Source organism: Canis lupus, chromosome 5 (assembly GCF_011100685.1).
Source record: "Canis lupus familiaris isolate Mischka breed German Shepherd chromosome 5, alternate assembly UU_Cfam_GSD_1.0, whole genome shotgun sequence".
Lineage (NCBI taxonomy): Eukaryota > Metazoa > Chordata > Mammalia > Carnivora > Canidae > Canis > Canis lupus.
This window is the reverse complement of record NC_049226.1, coordinates 80,220,641-80,235,727: the sequence shown is the minus strand read 5'-3', so window position 1 is coordinate 80,235,727 and position 15,087 is coordinate 80,220,641. Positions and strand designations below refer to the sequence as shown.

The following is a 15,087-nucleotide window of genomic DNA, read 5'->3' as shown; positions in this document are numbered from 1 at the left end:
GAGAAAGTTTTTAAAAAATTTTTAATTTGTTGAGAATTTATCATAAGGAGGGTATTGTCAAATGATTTTTTTCATCTGTTAAGATGATCATTTGTTTTTTTCCCCTTATTCTGTAAATGTAGTATATTGATTTTCAAATGTTAAATCAACCTCACATTCTAGGGTTAAACTCTACTTTGTTATGAAATATATTTTAATATATTGCTTGATTCACTTTTGCTAATATATTCTTAAAGATTTTTGTTGTTATATTCATGAGGGATACCCATCTGTAATTTTCTTATATATCTTTGTTAGGCTTCTGTGTTGGCTTTATAAGACAAGTGGGAAGTGTTCCTTTCATTTTCTGAAACAGATTGTATAGGGTTGCTGTTATATCTTCTTTATACATTTGGCAAAATTTGCCAGTGAAGCCATCTGGCTCTGGAGTTTTGGGTTGTTGGGAGATTTTTTATTTATTTTTAATTTTTTAAGAAAGATTTTTATTTATTTGGGAGAGCAAGAGAGCAGATGGGAGAGGCAGAGGGAGAAGGAGAAGCATACTCCATACTGAGCAGAGTCTGATGGAAGGGGGGTGGGAGCGAAGTGATCCTATGACCCTGAAATCATGACCTGTGCCAAAGGCAGATGCTTAACTGACTGAGCCACCCAAGTGCCCCATTATTTTATTTTATTATTTTATTTTATTTTATTTTATTTATTTTATTTTTTAGAAAGAGAATGTGCATGCACATGTAGTGGGGAGGGGCAGAGGGAGAGGAAGAGAAACAATGCCAAGCAGACTCTTTGCTAAGAGTGGAGGCATGACCTGGGTCTCCATCTCATAGCTGTGAGATCATGACCTGAGCCAAAGCCAAGAGTGGGGTGCTTAACTGAGATACCTAGATGTCCCTACATCTTCTTTTAAATATAAGAATTTAAAGCTAAAAATTTCCCTTTAGTCCCTGGTTAGGCTACATCCCTAGATTTTTTTATATGTTGTGCTTCTATTATTTTTTAATTGCATGATTTCTTCTTTTGCTCCTGGTTATTCAAAAGTGTGTGGTTCAGATTGCAGATATTTGGGGGATATTCTAGATACTTATGTCTTTAGAGTGTTTTGTTAAATTGTTCAGAGAATATACTCTGTATTATTTCAGTTTTTGGGTATTCGTTGAAACTGATTTTATGAGCCAGCATGTTTATCTCAGTGACTTTTCCATGTGCACTTGAAAAGAATGTGTATTCTACCTAAAACACTTTTTTTTTAATAATAAAAGACAATCCTATAGAATACTTTAAAATCACTAATTGCGAGATATTTTAAAATTGACAGTGTTTAGGGATGCCTGGGTGGCTTAGTCAGTTAAGTAGTTAAGCTTATGCTTATGACTTAGGTCATGATTCTGGGGTCTTGAGAGTGAACCTGCATCAGGCTCCCTGCTCAGTGGAGAGTCTGCTTCTCCCTCTTCCTCTCCTCCCTGTGTGTGCTCTATCTTATTATTTTAATAAATAAAATCTTAAAAAAAAACAGCAACCCAAAACTGAGTCTTTAGATGGAATAGTGAAACAGTTGATATTTTTCTTTAGCTCCCCCACTAGGATTATTTATTTCCTCTACCCATCATCCAAAGTTTTCTGTCCTATGTTTATCTTTCTATGTCTTTTTAGATAACTTTTTAACAGCTGTTAAAAAGTATAATAAAATTTTTGAAGACTACTTATGATAATACTTTTTGAATTTTAAAAAGTTTATCTCAGATTCCTATACTGAAGGAATGGAACTATAATGGCAGTATTTTAGGCTTTAGGAATTCATGGACCCCAGCTTTTTCTGTACCAAGTTAAACACACATCATCTATGAAAGTCATCCTTTATACCATTTTCATTCTCATATGAATGATTGAAGTAAAAGAAGTAAAGCTAACAATTGAATTTCAGGTCTCTGTGTACATATTTTGTTGCTGGTAGAACTTCTGTATACTTCACTTGGTATATTGAACTTTCCTAGCAGATAGAACATGATATATAAAAGCTCTGTGATGGGAATGAGCCTGTTTAGCTTGAGGAAGTAAAAGGGGTCAGTAAGGCTAGAGTATGGAGAATTAAAGGAGATTAATAAGACAGGCAGGGTTAAACTTGAGAGAGTTTGTGGGTTTGCCTAGGATTTTGATCTTTATCCTCATAGCAGACAAGACAGCATGGAAAAGATTTGAACAAAAAGATCACGTGTATTGAAGGTTGTGCGTCAGAAAGACCACTCTAGCTACGTGTTAGAGCACTGACTGAAGGGGATCAAGAAGGAACATGGGAAAGATTTTGAGGTATGACTGGCAGTGTCTAAGTAAGACATAATAGCAAGTTGGGTTGTAGTAGTGATGGTGTAGGTTGAGAAAAGTTAGCCGATCCAGAAGATTAAAGTAAACAAGACCTGTACATGGATTGGCTATGAGTGGAAAAGGAGAAGAAAATGTTAGAAGAAAACCTAGATTTCTGGCTTGCCCAACAGAAAAGGCAGTGGTGGTTATATGCCACTAACTAATATCTTTCCATATAATATATTTTGGGAAATTCTGCATCTTAATGCATAAGGACTAATAAATAAATCTCTTAGTAGTTTAACAACATTCAAGTTCCACCTTCTTAGTCTGTAGCAACTGCCCAAACTATTGTAAGCCTAGAAGTCTTAAGTAGTAAAGAAATCTATAACATACTTTAGACTTGGTTAGAAAACAGTCCATTAAATAAATATGTTAAAGGGCAAACCCACAGCCAACATCATACTTAATGGAGAAAGACTTGAAAGCTTTTCTTCCAAAGTTCAGGAATAAGATAAGGATGCTGTTTTCACCACTTCCATTCAACATTATACTTGGAGGTTCTAGCCAAAGCAGTTAGAGTTTGAGAGCAACACTTAAGTAAAAACATAGATGTAAATCTTCATAGTGTTGAATTGGGTGATGTTTTTTGAAACATATGTAAAGAAAAACAGATGAATTTTATCAAAATTTAATACTTTTGTACTTCAAAGGACACTATCAAGAAAATGAAAACTCACACAATGAAAATAATGGTAAATTATATATTCTATATACTAGAATATTGAGATAAAGAGTTCCTATGACTCAACAATAAAGAGACAAATAACCCACCTAAAATGGGTAAAAAAAATTGATTAGACGTTTCTCTAAAGAAGACATACAGATGGCCACTAATTACATGAAAAATGTTTAACATCTTTAGTTATTAGGGAAATGAAATTATAATGAGAGTGATATGCTAGTTAATCTTCATTATCATGGATATAATTAAAAAAAGGACAATAACAAGTGTTGATGAGTATATGGAGAAATTGAATTTCTTATACATTGCTGGAATATAGAATATAGAATATAGAATAATGCCACTGCTTTGGAATATAGCTTGGCAGTTCCTGAAAAAGTTAAACATAGGGTTACCATGTGACTCAGCAGTTCCACTCCTAAACATCTATCCAAGAAAAACTGAAAACCTATGTTTACACATATGTTACACATAGGTACAAAAGCTTGTACATGTATGCTCATAGGAGCATGATTCATAATAGCTGAAAAGGTGGAAACAACCTGCATGTACATCAGTGAATAGATAAAACAAAATGTGATATGTCAATAAAATAGAATTTTCAGCCATAAAAAGGAGTGAAGTACTGATACATAGTAGAACATGAATGAACCTTGAAAACATGCTAGGTGAAAGAAACCAATCACAAAAAGCCACATATTTTATTATTCCTTTTATATGAATTGTCCAGGATAGGCAAATTCACAGAGACAGAAAAGTAAGTGGTGTATGCAGGGGCTTGGGGGGAATGGGGATGTCTGCTAATGGATATGAAGTCTTTCTTTGGGAGGTGATGAAAATGTTATGTAGTTAGTGATAATTGTATGACTTTATGAATATGCTGAAAACTATACTATGTTTTAAAAGATGAGTTTTATGGTATGTGAATTATATCTCAATTTAAAACTGAAATTGGAGGGATGCCTGGGTGGCTCAGCGGTTGAGTGTCTGCCTTTGGCCCAGGGCGTGATCCTGGAGTCCTGGGATCGAGTCCCATGTTGGGCTTCCTGCGTGGAGTCTGCTTCTCCCTCTGCCTGTGTCTCCGCCTCTCTCTCTTTCTGTCTCTTATGAATAAATAAAATCTTAAAAAAAAACTGAAATTGGAAAAAAATCATCCTCATAGAAAAACCCAAAAGAAACAACATTAATTCTTCATATATGTAGATTTGACATAATTCTAATAAAATTTCTAGAAGTTTTTTTTGAGTGTGGAAATGAGAGCTGGTTCTAAAATTCATATGGATATATAAAGTGTTAGAAATAGCCAAAGCCATCTTCAAGAATGACAAATCTGAAGGTCATATAGTCTAGGTATGAAAATATGTTACAGCTAAATTCAGATATTGTGGCTTATAGGCATTCAGAGTTTATACTGATTATTCATAGAACTGACTAATAGAGAATCCAAAAATAGATCAATACATATAAAATTGATTTTTGAGAAGTATACTGCAGCAAAGAAAATATGGTCTTTTAAATTAATATTGTTGGCCTACTTGGATATCTGGATTGGGAGAAATACATCTGGAACTCTACAACGTATACATTCCAATTTATTGAATTTATACATCCCAATTTATTGAATTTTTAAATGTGAAAGGTGAAATGATAAAGCCTTTAAAGGGAAACATATGAGAATATCTTGTGACTGTAGTAGAGAAATATTCCTGATTCAGGATGAAAAAGCATTCACCATAAAAAATGATACATTGAACTCCATTAAAATCAAGAACTCTGTTCATCAAAGACAACATTAAGAGCAAGAACAGAGTGGCAGACAATATTTGCAAAACATATATGACAAAGTGCCAATATTTACAATATATAAAGAACTGCAAATAAGGAGTAAAAGACAATTCAGTAATAAATAGGCAAAAGGCTTGAACAGACATTTTGCAAAACAAGTTTACAAATGGTCAGTAATTAGTTGAAAAGATGATAAACTTAACAATCATTGGGGAAATGAACATTAAAACCATGTTGAGATATGACATTATACCCGGTAGAATAGCTAAAATTTAAAAGATGGAAAACACCAAGTGTTGGTGAGGATATGGAGCACTTGAAACTCTGATACATTGCTGGTGGGTATGTGAATTGATCCAGCCACTTTGGAACATTGGCAATATTTACTAAAATTAAATATATCCATGGCTTAAACCTAGTGGTCCGTGTAGAAGTATATTCTCAACAGAAATGCATGCCTACATTAATCAAAATATATGTATAAGAATGCTCTTAGTAGCATTATTTCTAAGGCCTTAAACTGGAAAATACCCAAGGACATTCAATGATAGAATGGATAGATTCACATCCTGAACATGGCAGTGAGGATAATCTACAGCTGTTTGCAAGGATATGGATAAAATTTACTAACATAACATTGAGCAAAAGAAGTCAGGCACAATATATATTCTGTGATATATTGGGTAATTCAATTCCATTAACAAAAGTTGAAAAATAGGAAAATGAGTTCATGGTATTAGAAGTCAGGATGTTTGGTACCTTTGTGAAGACAAGATAAGGGTTGGAAGGGGAAATAAAGGGGAGGGGATTGGGCATAGTAGTAATGTAGTGTTTCTTGGTCTGGGTGCTATTTACATGGGTTTGTTCAGTTTGTGTGTATACTTAGGATTTGTGTATTTTTCTATATTATACTTTTAAAAAACTTAGAAAAGAGAAAAATAAGGTTAAAGTACAAGTAAGATGGTATAAATAAGACCATTTATGTTGCTAATCATATATATATAAGTGAACTAAAATCCCCAATAAATGGAGAAGGATGATCAGATTGGATAGATAAAGGGTGTGTCTGGAGCCTTTGGGGACATGGGCAAGAAGTGTCTCCTGAGAGAACTTGAGCAGGATTTCATTTTACTAGTTAATTAGTGGTATGTCTTTCCTTTCCCTTACCTTCTTGAGAATCTACTGTAGGACCCAGGCAAAAAAGAGAACCTAGAATTCTTCCTGACAGAAAGAAAGCCAATAAAAGTGAAGAAAAGCCTAACCCACAAAAAACTTCAAAAACCGGGGATCCCTGGGTGGCGCAGTGGTTTGGCGTCTGCCTTTAGGCCCAGGGCGCGATCCTGGAGACCCGGGATCGAGTCCCACATCAGGCTCCCTGCATGGAGCCTGCTTCTCCCTCTGCCTGTGTCTCTGCCTCTCTCTCTCTCTGTGTGTGACTATCATGAATAAAAAAAAAAAAAAAAAAAAAAACTTCAAAAACCTAGAGATTCTTAGGCTAGCCGTTGCAGGAAGAAGGCTATGCATAGTTTAAACAAGTGCTGAATCTCTGATGGGCAACTTGCATGTTCAGCTTAACAAATGTATCACTAAATCTCAGTCCCAGAATGCTGCAAGGGTACAGGGAGCCATGTGTTCAACAATAGTTTTTTTTTTTTTTTTAAAGATTTTATTTATTTATTCATGAGAGAGAGACAGAGACACAGGCAGAGGGAGAAGCAGGACCCATGCAGGGAGCCCGACGTGGGGCTCGATCCCAGGACTCCAGGATCACGCCCTGAGCCAAAGGCAGACGCTTAACCACTGAGCCACCCAGGTGTCCCCAACAATGGTTTTCTGTGGAGAAAGTTGAGTTATTAATACCAAAGGAGGACAAGTACTAGCCTTTGATCAATAATTTTTAAAAATGCCAACACACTAAAAACACAAGTTTCAACAAAGTGATAAATGGCATAACCTTTGTGTCTTGGTAGGTTATAAAACCAATTGATGTGACGACAAATACCCACCATTTGCTTCAACGTGGATGGAACTGGAGGGTATTATGCTGAGTGAAGTAAGTCAATCGGAGAAGGACAAACATTATATGTTCTCATTCATTTGGGGAATATAAATAATAGTGAAAGGGAATATAAGGGAAAGGAGAGGAAATGTGTGGGAAATATCAGAAAGGGAGACAGAACATAAAGACTCCTAACTCTGGGAAACGAACAAGGGGTGGTGGAAGGGGAGGAGGGCGGGGGGTGGGGGTGAATGGGTGACGGGCACTGAGGGGGGCACTTGACGGGATGAGCACTGGGTGTTATTCTGTATGTTGGTAAATTGAACACCAATAAAAATAAATTTATCATAAAAAAAATAAAACCAATTGATGTGTTTATTAACTCCTGTTTTAAACTTTGCATTTCTGTCTTTTGCATATCTTTTCAAACAAACTTAAATGACATATTATCTGACATGTTTTACAATTTTCTTAAAAAGGATGTAAAAGAAAAATGTCCCATGAACAAAGATATCCCTTGGTGTTAGATCCCAGCAGTATGGCATTATGACATCTATCTATAACCCATCCAACTAAAAGCAGGAGGAAAAGCCAAAATAAATTTGTATATGGAGTTTTTTTGCTTACAGATGGACATTATTAACCCCATATGAAGAGGATTTTGAATGAGTAATTTCAAGTGATTAGAAAACAGAAGCCATTAAAAGAATAAAAGGACAGAAATCCATTTATTGAAAAAGACACAGAACATTTATATTATGCTTTATATATTTTTTTGGTTCTTGTCATTCAGTCCTGCTTATTGTTTAGAATCATTTCCTAATGAGTTCAAGTATTTCTTTATACCTTCTGTTGATTTTTGTGACTTGTTATTTTTTCTGTCCTCTAATTGTCTAGAAATTGTCTGAAATGACAGTTTCCTCCAGGATCCTATATAATTGTTTGTTAATTAGTTTCTGTTTTTAGGTTAATTCTCTGGATTCCTATTTTTCCAAATTTTGTGAGTGAGGGCAAGGGAATGAGGTCTTGGTAGTTGCTTATTTTCTTTTTCTCTGTTTGTATATGTTTTACCTAGGCAGTTGCATAGCCTTTTACTTTATTCTGTGGTAGGTAGACTTGTCCTTAATTGAAAGAAAAGCATTTGTCTAGCTTTCCCTTTACATCAGTAGAAAGGTTAGTTTATTTTTTCTGTTTCTATTGTGTTCATGATCTGCTGCTCCACATGTTGTCATTGAGTTAAGTCAACTTGAATGGTTAAAATCCACAGAAATATTAATGTCAATGGTGTTTCCAACATAATCTATCTCATTTTATAGAAAACAGTTTTGAAGAAATGTGAGTATATGAAGGATGACCAAATACTCTATCCTAATATAAAAATCAGAGAATGTGGAAGTCATATGGTATAATGAGATTTATCTGACAAATTGAAGTTCCTTTCTTTGGTTGGTGGGGTAAAGTCATTTGTGTGGGTGGGCAGTGGGTGAGCAGGCAAAGATGAAAATAATGGTTTTAAAGAAAGCTAAGCAGGATGGCATAGGAGCATGGCTGGTGGATGGATTCTCTATTACTCCTAATGTGTAGGGGTTGCTGAAATTAGGGATGTACAAAGTAAGAGTAGATCAGAAATCCAAGGGAGGGAGGAGTTAAGATGGTGGCATAGTAGGACTGTAGGCTTTCCTCATCCCTCAAACACAGCTATAACTATCAAATAATTCTGAATGCCCAAGAAACCAATCTGAGGATTGAAAGGTTAAACTTCACAACTAGAGGCTGAGAAGAGGCCATGTCAAGGAAGGTAGGAAGTGCAGAGATGTGGTTCGGAGGAGAAACAGATCACAGGTGCTGCGGAAGGGAGGGAACCCTGTTGAAAGAGAAAGGTGAGGGAGAGTGGAGTGCACAGGATATACACAAGGAGAACATTTTCCCAAAGCCATTGGCAGTGAACCTGAGAAAGGCTGGTTTTCATGAGTTTTGCAACCAGTGGCACTCAAAGACTGGAGTATAGAGGTTCCCAGACTTGACTGGGGATAAAGACCTGAGGATTCTACCCTCCTCCTGGCGAGAAGACAGGCAAGCAGCCCTGGGGCAGACTACGTGATCTGAAGATCATCTAAAGCACAAGGGGAGAAACATATACTTTTTTGATTATGTCTGTTAGAGGTGACATTGCCTCTCTGAGGATGAAAGAACCAGTGGGTGCCATTTCCCTCCCCCACCCCTTGGCATAGGTGCAGAGACACCTGATGAGGGTAGCTAACCCAGACACTGGCTGTTCATCCTGGTTTGCTCCAAATCCCATGCTCCTGTGCTCTGGGAAAACTGCCTTCTGGGTCAAACCTGCATCAGTCCTGGTGTGGTAAGACCCTTTCCCAGAGGACCAGTGCAGGTCCCTGCCACACTAGGTCCCTGAAGTTTGGAATTTTAGAAGTCAGCAGGCTGGGCTGGGATAGAGCCCAAAGTGCCTTGCCCTTCTCCAGGCAGGCAAGCAATCTGGAGACAGTGTGAAAACAGGAATCTGAAAAACACCTGGGATGCACAAGGGGAAATTATTTGCTCCACTTTTCAGAGCAGTAAGCCATGACTCTCCACTCCAGGAAAAAAGAAGCTGACTGGTGCCATTTCCCTCCCTCACCACTCAGCATAAACCAACTTCAATAAACAACACAGTGCCAACACTGTCTGACTAAACTGCTTACACCAACTCCACCCTATTGCACTCTGCTGGTACTGCTTTTCTTAGGCAAGTGTGCCACTACTGGTGGAGCAGGCCCCTTCCCCAGAAGGAGAGCACAAAACCCTGCATGCACCACATCTACTGACCGTAGAGTTCTGCAAGACTTCAGTTCTAGTGGAAATCAGATCTATTTTTTTTGTATATTTTTTATTGGAGTTCAATTTGCTAACATATAGTAGAATACCCAATGCTCATCTTGTCAAGTGCCCCCCTCAGTGCCCATCACCCAGTCACCCCATCCTCCCACCCACCTCCCCTTCCACTACCCCTTGTTCATTTCTCAGAGTTAGGAGTCTCTCATGGTTTGTCAAAATCAGACCAATTTTAACAAGCATACCAGAGCCACACTCTGTCAAGTCCCAAACACTGCCTACTGCAGGCAACGGAGCCTCTGCAGATGACTGACGGAGGGATAGAGTAGCCAAAGCATAACAGCAGAATAAATGCAGCACACACCAGAGAGACTTCCTGAAGTGCCAGGCCCTGGACATTAGATGACCCTTCTTCGTAAAGCCATTACTCTCAGAAGCAGAAAACATGGGATCCCTGGGTGGCGCAGCGGTTTAGCGCCTGCCTTTGGCCCAGGGCGCGATCCTGGAGACCCAGAATCGAATCCCACATCGGGCTCCCGGTGCATGGAGCCTGCTTCTCCCTCTGCCTATGTCTCTGCCTCTCTCTCTCTCTCTCTCTCTCTCTATATATATATATATATATATATATATATATATATATATATCTGTGTGACTATCATAAATAAATAAAAATTTAAAAAAAAAAAAGAAGCAGAAAACATAACAGGCTTTTCTAACACAGAGAAGAGCAGACCTAGACAGAATACCAAGATGGAAGAATTTGTCCCAAAAGAAATAACAAGGAAAGGTTATGGCTAGGGATCTAATTGAAATAGATACATGCTTGGTACAGAATTTGTAGCAACAATTGTAAAGGTACTAGCTGGGATTAAGAAAAGCATAGAAAATATGAGAGAGACCCTTAGTGAAAAGATAAAAGAGCTAAAACACAATCGGGCCAAAACAAAAAATGCAGTAACTGAGGGTCAAAACCAATTGGCAGTAATGAGCACAAGGATGGAAGAAGCAGAGGAATGAGTAAGTGATATAGAAGATGGAGTTATGTAAGTCAATCAGAGAAACACAATTACCATATGATCTCACTTATGTGGAATTTAAGAAACAAAACAGAGGATCATAGGAGAAAAAAGGGGAAAATAAGATGAAATCAGAGAGGAAGACAAACTATTAAAGACTCTTACCTATAGGAAACAAACAGGATTACTGGAGGGGAGATGGGTAGGGGGATGGGGTACCTGGGTGATGGGCATTAAGGAGGGTATGTGATATAATGAGCACTGAGTGTTGTTATAGGCAACTGATGGATCACTAAACTATACCTCTAAAACTAATAATACACTATATGTTAATTGAATTTAAAATTTAAAAAATGGAATTATGGAAAATAATGAGGCTGAACAAAAGAAAAATTTTGGATCATTAGAGTAGACTTAAGGAACTCAATGATTCCATCAAACGCAATGACATTTCTATCATAGGAGTCCTAGAAGAAGAGAGAGGAAGGGGGCAGAAAGTTTATTTGAGGAAATTATAGCTGAAAACTTCCCTAATCTGGGAAAGGAAAAAGACTCCCTAATCCAGGAGACACAGAGAACTCCCATGAAAATCAACAAAAACAGGTCAACACCAAAACATATTGTAATTAAATTGGCAAAATATAGTAATAAAGAAAAAAATCCTAAAAACATCAGGACAAAAGAAGTCCCTAACTTGCAAGGAAAGACTCATAAGACTCATAGCAATCTTTACAGAGAAACTGGCAAGCCAGAAGAGTGGTATGATATATTCAACGTACTGAATGGGAAAAATTTTCAGCCAAGAATATTCTATCGAACAAGGCTATCATTCAGAATAGAAGGAGGGCTAAAGAGTTTCCCAGATCAAAAAACTAAATGAATTTGTGACCACTAATGCAGCCCTGCAAGAAATATTTATTAAAGGGGAGTCTGCTTTTGAAGGAAAGACCAAAAGTGACAAAGACTAGAAAGAAACAGAGAAAAATATCCAGAAATGACAAAACAAGCAATAACTGCACTAAATTCATATCTATTAATAATTGTTCTGAATGATGGACTAAGTGCTCCAATCAAAAGACATAGGGTGTGAGAATGGATAAAGAAAAAACAAGACTCATCTATGTGCTGATTACAAGAGATTCGTTTTAAACCTAAAGACACCTACAGATTGCAAGGGAGGGATGGAGAAACATTTATTATACAACTGGATATCAAGAGAAAGCCAGTATAAGCAATACTTATAGGAGACAAAGTAGGTTTTAAATCAAAGACTGTAACAAGAGATGAAGAAAGGCATCACATCGTAATAAAGAGGACTCCTGAATAAGAAGATTGAACCATAGTAAATATGCCCCCAACTTGGGAGCACCCAAATATATAAAACAATAACAAGCATAAAGGAACATACACATAATTATACAATAATATTAAGAGATTTTAACACCTCACTTGCAGCAATAAATGGATCATCTAAACAGAGAATTGATAAAGAAATGATGGCTTTGAATGACACACTGGACCAGATGGACCTAGCATATATTCAGAACATTTCATCCTAAAGCAGCAGTTTATATATTCTTTTCAAGTGCACATGGGACATTCTCCAGAATAGAACACATACTAGGTCACAAATCGGGCCTTAACCAGTACAAAAAGATGGAGATTGTACCATGCATATTTTCTGACCACAATGCTATGACATTTGAAATCAACCACAAGGAAAAATGTGGACAGATCACAAATATACGGAGGTTAAACAACATATTACTAAAGAATAAATAGGTCAACCAGGAAATTAAAGAAAAATACATAGAAACATATGAAAATGAAAACATGATGGTCCAAAACCTTTAGCAAAAGCAGTCCTAAGAGGTAAGTATATAGCAATGCAGCCCCACCTCAAGTGCAAGAAAAATACCAAATAAACAACCTAACCTTACACCTAAAGGAGCTAGAAAAAGAACAACAAACAAAGCTTAAGCAAGCAGAAGAAAGGAAATAATAAAGATTGGAACGGAAGTAAATGAAACAATAACTAAAAAACCCCAATAGAACAGATCAGTGAAACCAGGAGCTGGTTCTTTAAAAAAATAATAATAAAATTGATAAGCCCTGAAACCAATATTGCACTAAATGCCAACTAACAAAGTTTAAATTAAAAAAACAATAAACTCATTGCCAGACACATCAAAAAGAAAAGAGAAAGAACCCAAATCAATAAAATCACAAATGAGAGGGGAGGAACAACAACCAACACCACAGAAATGCAAGCGATTATAAGAGAATATTAAGAAAAACAAATATACCAAGAAATTGGGCAACATGGAAGAAATGGATGAGTTCTAAGAAACATATAAACTACCAAAACTGAAAGAGGAAGAAATAGAAAACTTGAGCAGACCATAACCAACAAAGAAATTTAATCAGTAATCAGAAATCTCCCAACAAAAGTCCAGGGCCAGATGGCTTCACGGGGGAATTCTACCAAATATTTAAAGAAGAGTTAATACCTATTCTTCTCAAACTATTCCCCTAAAAATGAAATGGAAGGAAAACTTCCAAATTCATTCTATGAGGCCAGCATTACCCTGATTCCAAAACCAGACGAAGACTCCATTAGAAAAGAGAACTACAGGACAATATCCCCAATGAATATGGATGCAAAAATCCTCAACAAAATACTAGCAAATTGAATCCAACAGTACATTAAAGAATCATTCACCATGACCAGTAGGATTTACTCCTGGGCTGGAAGGGTGGTTTGGTATTCACAAATCAATCAGTGTGATATACCACATTAGTAAAAGAAAGGATAAGAACTGTATGATCCTTTCAATAGATGCAGAAAGGGCATATGACAAAGTACAACATCCATTTGTGATAAAAACCCTCAACAAGAGGGTGCCTGAAATAAATAAAATAAGGTTTTAAAAATTTATTCATAAGGGACACATAGAGAGTGATAGAGACATAGGCAAAGGGAGAAGCAGGCTTGCTGTGGGGAGTCTGATGTGGGACTCGATTTTAGGACACTGGGATCACGACCCAAGTCGAAGGCAGATACTCAACTGCTGAGCCACCCAGGTGTTCCAAAATCTATTGCATTTCTATACACCAATAATGATGCAGCAGAAAGAGAAACCAATGAATCAATTCCATTTACAATTGCACCAAAAACCATATGATACCTAGGAATAAACCTAACCAAAGAGGTAAAACATCTGTACTCTGAAAACTAGAGAACACTGATGAAAGAAATTGAAAATGACACAAAGAAATGGAAAACCAGCCCATGCCCATGGACTGGAAGAACAGATATTGTTAAAATGTCTGCACCACCCAAAGCAATCTACACATTTAATGCAATCCCTGTCAAAAAAGCACCAGCATTTTTCACAGAGCTAGAACAAACAATCCTCAAATGTGTGTGGAACCACAAAAGACCCCGAATAGCCAAAGCAACCTTGAGAAAGAAAAGCAGAGCTGGAGGCGTCACAATTCTGAACTTCAAGCTATATTACAAAGCTGTAGTCATCAAGACAGTATGGTGCTGGCGCAAAAACAGACTTCTAGGTCAACGGAACAGAAGAGAAAACCCAGAAATGGACCCACAACTGTATATGGTCAGCTCATCTTCAACAAAGCAGGAAAGAATACACAATGGGAAAAAGACAGTCTCTTCAACAAATGGTATTGGAGAAACTGGACAGCTGCATAAAAGGAATGAAACTGGATCACTTTCTTAAACCATACACAAAGGTAAATTCAAAGTGGATGAAGACCTAAACGTGATAGGAAACCATCAGAATCCTAGAGAAGAACACAGCAAGCTCTTTGACATTGGCTGCAGGAACTTCTTACTAGACACATCTCTGGAGACAAGGGAAACAAAAGCAAAAATGAACTATTGGGATTACATCAACATTAAAAGCTTCTGCATATAGAAGGAAACAATTAACAAAACTAAAAGGCAACTTAGAGAACGGGAGAAGATAGTTGGAAATGACCTATCTGATAAAAGGCTAGTATCCACAATCTAGAATGAACTTATCAAACTCAACACCCAAAAAACACATAAGGCAGTTAAGAAATGAACACATGCATAGACATTTTTCCAAAGAAGACATCCAGATGGCTAACAGACACTTGAAAAGATGCTTAACATCACTCATCATCAGGCAAAAACAAATCAAAACCACAATGAGATACCACCTCAGACCTGTCTCTATGGTTAAAAATTAACAACCCAGGAAACAACAGATGTTAAAGATGCAGAGAAAGGGGAACCCTCTTACACTACTGGTGGGAATGCAAACTGGTGCATCCCCTCTGGAAAACAGTATGGAGGTTTCTCAAAAAGTTAAAAATAGAGCTACCCTACCACCCAGCAATTCTGCTACTAGATATTTTCCTAA

At 37.0% G+C, this 15,087-nt stretch overlaps 1 long non-coding RNA gene across 1 annotated transcript in view; it reads left to right on the top strand.

Annotated features, from left to right (window-relative positions):
* LOC111096049 overlaps window positions 1-6,944 on the top strand; it is a 114,590-nt gene extending 107,646 nt beyond the window's left edge. The window contains exon 7 of the long non-coding RNA XR_005360199.1: window positions 6,799-6,944. This is a non-coding gene — a long non-coding RNA (uncharacterized LOC111096049). The remainder of the gene's footprint in view (window positions 1-6,798) is intronic.
* Window positions 6,945-15,087: the final 8,143 nt, after the last annotated feature.